Genomic DNA, 6,770 nt, shown 5'->3' with positions numbered 1-6,770 from the left:
TGTGTGATACAGGCTTTATGTAGTTCACAGTGGCTTTTTCCCTCAAGTGATAGTAGCCTGTGTTTTTAATAGCAGAAGTACATAGCTCCATTCTTACTATTACCACAGCATTTCAGATGCCTGTGCTATGCAGCAGAGTGATAAACCAGAGACCTTCAGATTTATAATATGATATTATTGTTGTTCCATGGGGCATGAGCTTGACTTAGGGTGTGTACAGAAGTTACATTTTTCATGCAATGAAGCCCTAAAAGCATTCAGTAGTCATAACACAACAAATATTCACAGCTGCAGAGCGCCTTTAAAATGATCAATCGCACAAAAATGTAATCCTCATCTGATGTAGTATGAGACCAGCTGCTCTAGGACAGAGCACTTTAAGGAACTTGGGTACACATTGTCTGCAAGGGTTAATTCCTGGCGATTCTGCCTGCCATGAGTTAATGCCTTGTAAGCGCTTTGTGTTAGAGAACCAATGAACCCCACCCACGCATTTGCGTATGGGGGGCGGGGAGTGGAGGGAGTGCTCAGAGCCTGCCTGCACTGGCCCAGGCCAGCAGGCAGGGGCACTCCAACAGCCTCCCAGGAGGCTCCCTGGCCCTGCCCCCTCCTGCCAGGTGGCAACTGTCAGCAGCAGCTGAGGGGGTAGAATAGAGCCTACCTCCCACAGTGCAGTCCCCTCCCCAACTACCCCTACTGGGGTCTTCGGCCCCGGGGGGGGGTGTGGAACTGGGGAACTGAGCCAGGCCTGTGCAGTGGGGGGTTCCCTTTCCCCCATGTGAGTGTCTTGAAAGTGGCAAAGGCTGCCATGTCTAGAATGGGGGGGGAGAGGAGGGGAGGGAAGGGGGATGGGAAATACAACCCCCCACCACACCACACCCAACAGAGTCAATCTCCAGTCTGTAGCATTTATTGCCACTCTGCAGCAGTTTCCTGGGTTATATTTGTCCCTCTTCATTTTAACCATTGACCTCAAACCACCCATGGGGCCGATCAGGGGTACCCATATTTTTAGAGAAGCAGGCCCTATGCTTGCAGATACCCCTTTTGTTTCACTCCCAACTTTATGAGCAAGGCTGGTGAAGTCCTCAAAATAAAGGAGTAATTTAAGACTTTTTCCTGGAATGACAACCAAATGAATGCAGTTCTAACCCAGAGCTGCTTTGGACTGATCTCCTCAGAGAGATGCATAAGTGGTTAGCATCTATTGGCACTTGCTTCTGCTGCACAGGGAACAGAGTATAGTATGGAGCTAATTCTTTCCTACCAAATATCAGCTCTTGTGAGGTCAGTGGTGGTTATTTAGCAGCTTACCAGGGACATGTCAGCTGCTTTACTTGTACATTCCAATACACAAGCTATTAGTCTAACGTGGCTTTTATTAGTGCTTGGCTGATGACACCATTTGAGTAAAAAAAGAAAAAGGGCAAGACTGATGAGGTACTTTTCCACTGAGGTAGGGCTGATGCACTGTGGACTGTTGCTGTTAGATGTGTAAGATTTTTTTTGGAACAGTTCTAATTTTCTGCGAGACTGCCTCTGTGCACTGTAGCATTAAGATATTGCTCTGGTGTATTACCATACTTTAAGAACATAGCTTTTATGAGAAAAGAAGGGGAAAAATAGGTAGGAATCTTTGTTTGTTTGTTCTTTTTTGGTTTTTTTTGTTTAATACTGCCTCAGTTTACATGGAAAAGAATAAGTAGGAGAATGAATTCAAGTAGTCTAGGAAAATCTTCCGATTGTGGCCCATCAATTTTATGACAGAATATGTGTATGGCAGCCTATACATAGTTCAACAGTCTAGTCATCACAGAGGGTAGGGACATAGAGACACCACAGTCGTTCATATATGTGGAGGGCAGATAAAGTTTTTCTTCAAAAGAACCATTAATTTCCACCCCTGAAGCCTAAACAAGGTGTCTTATAGTAGCCTGTGGAATAGGCTTTTTCATCCTGACATCCACTAGAAACCATTGCAAACTGGTAAGCACTTGCAGGAATGTAGCATTTGGCCATTACATTACACCAAGGTTATTCAACTGGCAGCCCATGGGCCACATGTGGCCCGTGTGGAGTTAAGTAACAGGCTCCTGCCTGGTTCCTGCTAGCCCCATTGCTTTGGCTGCAATAGCACCCATAGTCTCCAACTCTCCCCCACCTCCTTCCCTCCAACTTCTGCTGCCTGCCCCAGCCCCAGAGCCTGAGGCAGAGTAGTGCAGCACATGGAGGGAAGCTAGGTCCAGGCACACAGTACAGCAGTGGAGGGAGGTTGTGGGTTTATGGTGCAATGGGGGGGATGTGGGCCCACCGTGAGATGGGAAGTCATGTGCAGTGTAGTGGTTGCAGGGAGGGGCTTGCAGAGTTCATGGCTGTAGTTTGCTGTGGTGTGGCCCACATGATATGTGGGCCCCGCTGGTGCAGCCTGTGGGGCATGTGGCATCTAGTCACTTAAAAGCTGGACAGCCTTTTGTTACACTGATCTAATGCTATGACAGTGGAGATGGCATGGCACTGGAAGGCTAGAGAAATGGAATCTGTTCTAGCTTTGCTCTTGACTGCCACGTGCCAGACACTCTGTCTCTTTGTGTCTTCTGTTCTCTGATTGTAAAATAGGGATGATACTCTCTTTGGGTAGAGAGTTAGTTAGCCATGTTAATCTGAAGTTAGGTGGAGGTCAGGGCCATGTGGAGCCTGACATTAACTCATCTATTCATGGCCTCTGATGAAGGAGGCTGAAGTCTTCACAAGCTCATGCCTATCTGAATGACTGAGTCTATAGGGTACTACATGGCCCTGCCCTCTACTCTGTTTTGTAGAAGGTTTGGATATGACAAGTCCTCATTCTGTTGTTAGGATGTGCTGATCTTGTGTGTTTAACAAGGAAAAACATACCTTGTTAATAAGTAAATGTGCCACAAAGGGAGCAGATCTGCTTGGTAAGAAGCCATTTTTATATTTTAAATAAATGGCTTGATTTTGGAATTGTTTAAATACAATTTCACTTGTGAGCAATTCTGACTCGGGGGAACCACTCTTACCTCCTAATAAATTAATTCAAATGTCCAAAGATAAAGACAGAAAGAAACCTTGAAAATGAAAAGACCAGAGCAATATTAATTTATTTTCCAATTAGAAACCCAGTGTGTGGAAGCTATTTATTGGTTTAGCTTTGGGGAATAAATGGTAAAGGTAGGGACTTTGATATATTAGGACAGATAATGTAAAGGCTATAACCTATTTTTATAACAATTACAGAGATATAATCTTGGGCTTTCGTCCATATGTCTGTCTTAATGGGAAGATTACTGATTTATTAATGCCATTGGTTTTGCATCCAAACTACAGACAATTGTACTTAAGTAAATATCCTCTGTTTGCCACTATCATTAGCTGAGGTGCATAGACAAAATAGATAGAAATATCCTGATGTTTGGTTCAATTAAATAAGCAGAGATAAGGCCTATATTGTTTCTCCATTACAAAAATCTGACAACATGGGTTGAAAAATTGCTCTGAAGTCTGCCAGCAGGACCATCAAGACTCTAAATGAAGCGATGTACTTTAATCTCCTGCCTTTCATTGGACCATAGAGAGTAGCTTTTCTTGTTTAATGTTTGTATATTTTTCCTGAAGTCATCAGGACAAGGACAAATCCAATGACTGGCTTTTCTATTATGGAGTCCCTTATCAGGAACTGCTCTTATAATCCATCTCCCCTTCAGCCACTGTCCCATAAGAAATACATATTGTGCATTTCTACACAACCCACTGAGGGAAATACTACAATAGTGACATCATCTGCAACTCCTGAGGATGCCTTTCAGGTCCCCAGGTAGGACTTTAGGGTGACCTAAAAAAATGCAGTGCAGATATAGGCCTGACCCTACAGTTTACTCCATGTGGGCATACCTCTGCATCTTCAAATAGACACACTGGCTTTATGCTGGGTAGATTGGGGCCATGATAAATAACTCAGTGAAATCCTGGCTTCCTTAATGTCAATAGTAAAATCCCCACTGACTTTAGTGGACCCAGGATTTGACATAGGTAAGATGGAATGCTTCATTAGGATAAGCTGCACTACAACTTATTTTACTGTCTAAAATCCTGTGTGACCATCCCCAGGAGCTAGCTTTCAAGCCTGTCTATATATCACTCGGGCTGACTGTAATTTTTGAAAACCTCACTTGCAGTTCTGCTTTGAGAGACATATACCTTCCTGAGAGCCTGTTCAAGAAGAAACAGAGTTATGACCAGGGATCTTTGTTTTCTCTGATAAAACCCCCCTGCAAATTCTTTGATAACCCCCCCAAATTCATGATTAAAATGAAAGGTCCCTCACTCCCACCCCATAGTCCCCCTGGTCCTGCTGGCATCCCTTTCCCCACCCCACAAACAGCCCCCTGCCCTTCCTTGGATGTTAAAACCATTACTCTCCAATGCAGGAGCAATGGCCTTTTGGACCCGGGCAAGTATTAGTAGCTGCTTTATCAGGGACCTATATTACAGAGACTGACTCAGTGATGATATTTCTGAGACTTCTTTTCTGTGCTAAATGGGAAGATTTAGGCATAAGGGACCATTAGGCAAAAGAAATGGGAAAGGGAGAGTGAGGGTAAGGATGTGTACACCTCAGTGTAGATCTCAGGTACAAAGCTACATGGGGGCAAAAGTCAATCACCTGGATAGGCAGGCACATTCTGTGGCCTCCTTTGCCCAAGTCTGGACTGAATACTTTGAAGAACTGCCTCCTCCTGGCAAAGAAAATCAGAGGGGTAGCTGAGACAATTCCTCTCCACCCACAGCCCAAGGCCAGGCAGGAGTGCTTAGGTGTATAAGACTTGTTCATATCCCTTTAACTAGTTTCTGATGAAGTGTGCCTTTGTTCATGAAAGCTTGCACATCTCTGATTCAGTCTGTAAGGTGCATCTCTACCCTACCCTGCCTTCTCTTTAACTAGTTTGTGAGCTACGTGTGTGTATGGCTTCTTTGTATTTGTTTTTGTTGTGTAATGAGCAAAAGACACAACTGTCTGTAAAGCAGGTAGTGCTTTCTGAGTAGTGTATATACTACAGACACCTGAGATTGACTGTGATCCACCAGTGTGATGTGATCTTAGGGTAGAAACAGATGTAAATGTAACCCTTGGGTAGAAATAGATGTCACCTGATGTTGCATTTGTGCTGCCATAATTTTTATGGTGGCACAAATGCTGAGCAAATGCATGGCCCTGCCCTTTGTCTTGTTGTATCAATGAAATGACTAAAGGTACTAATAGATAGTGCTACTTTATTGTGGGCAGTGTCTATTTACCCTGTGGCAGGTGCCCCAGGAGTTTGAGGGGTCCAATTCTGCACACACCGGGAACTTGCTTTGCTTTTCCCATTACAGAGATGCCCAGGACACATTTCTGTAAGTGGGGAAAGTCAGGAGTCCCTGTTTATGGAAATGTGCCCTGGAATCTCCAGATGTTTGTCTCTGTAAATGGGGAAAGCTTGTGTGGGTCCCAGCATGGATGTATAGGCACCCTGTGTCTCTATGGGACATGCATAATCTCAGGCCTCCACATAATTCCAGGCCTCCACACCTATTCATTTAGAAGCATAGGCCAGCATGGGTCCTGGAGTAGGGGTATGTGGCAGCTAAGCAATCCTGGTACCCTGTGCCTCCACGGTGGGACCTGTGCTGTCCCACTTCTCTGTGAAACACAGATCAGTGTGGGTCCTGGCAAGAAGATGCAGGGTAGTATGGGAGCTGGGGAATATCCAGTGCTCCGTGCCGGGACCTGCACTGCCAATGACCCATGTCTCCAGGTTGGTGCAGGACTCGGTGCAGGTCCCTGCACAGAGGCAGAGGACCCTGGGAATTCCCTTTGGAAATTCCCAAGTGGTTTCTGTACCGCCCTGTGCCTCCTTGCCAGAATCCATGCTGGCCCATGCTTCACATGGAGGCACAGGTCAGTACAATTCTCTCTGTGAAGGCACAGGGTGTTAGGGGTTCCCTAGCTCCCATGCCACTCCATGCCTCTGTGCTGCCCCATACCAAAACCCATGCCTCTGGATCAGCATGGTTCAGTGCAGGACCTGATATGGGGTAGCAAGCGATCTGTGGAATCCCCACCCCCCTTGAGAACTTATCAACTTAAGACCAGACACAACTGAGCGGATAAAGAAGCAGGAGCAAGGGTAACAGAATTCTGAAGGAGATTACAGAAAGCATCCCGATACCTGCTGCAGAGTTCTTTATTGCCAATGGTGCAAAGATTGTCTTTATTGTATGGACAAAATAAGGCTTTTAGAGCCTTCAGTTTCAGAGGAAAAATGGGGAGAAGAGAGACGCCTAACTAGAAAGATTCACTGCATCACACCTAACATAATACTGGAAATACAAAATCCTTAGCCAAAAAATCATGAATTAATAGATTTAGAAATAATAAATACAATTTAAAATGCTACCACCCTTGCTTTGTTAGCAAGGATTCCATAGGTGGCAGTGGGGCGGGGGGGCTAATGGGGATTAGCCCCCAAATGCAAGGCAGCAAGGCATCCTGGCCATGGGCTGCTGACGACTGCAGCAGGGGTAGGGCGGGGAGAGGCACGCATGCAGTGGTGAGGGAGAGAGTGGGGCTGGGGCAGGCACTGCACAGCTGGGGTGGGGTATGGGACTGAGCTGTCAGCAGCTCATCCAGGGGACGTGGATCCTGCTGCTACGTGCACCCTGGGAGGGCATGGGGGACTGGATCTGTGTGGGGTGGGGGGGCAGGCTCA

The sequence above is a fragment of the Crocodylus porosus genome, unplaced genomic scaffold (genome assembly GCF_001723895.1).
Source record: "Crocodylus porosus isolate Cpor-Errol unplaced genomic scaffold, CroPor_comp1, whole genome shotgun sequence".
In the NCBI taxonomy this organism is placed as follows: Eukaryota; Metazoa; Chordata; order Crocodylia; family Crocodylidae; genus Crocodylus; species Crocodylus porosus.
This window is presented reverse-complemented; position numbering follows the sequence as displayed.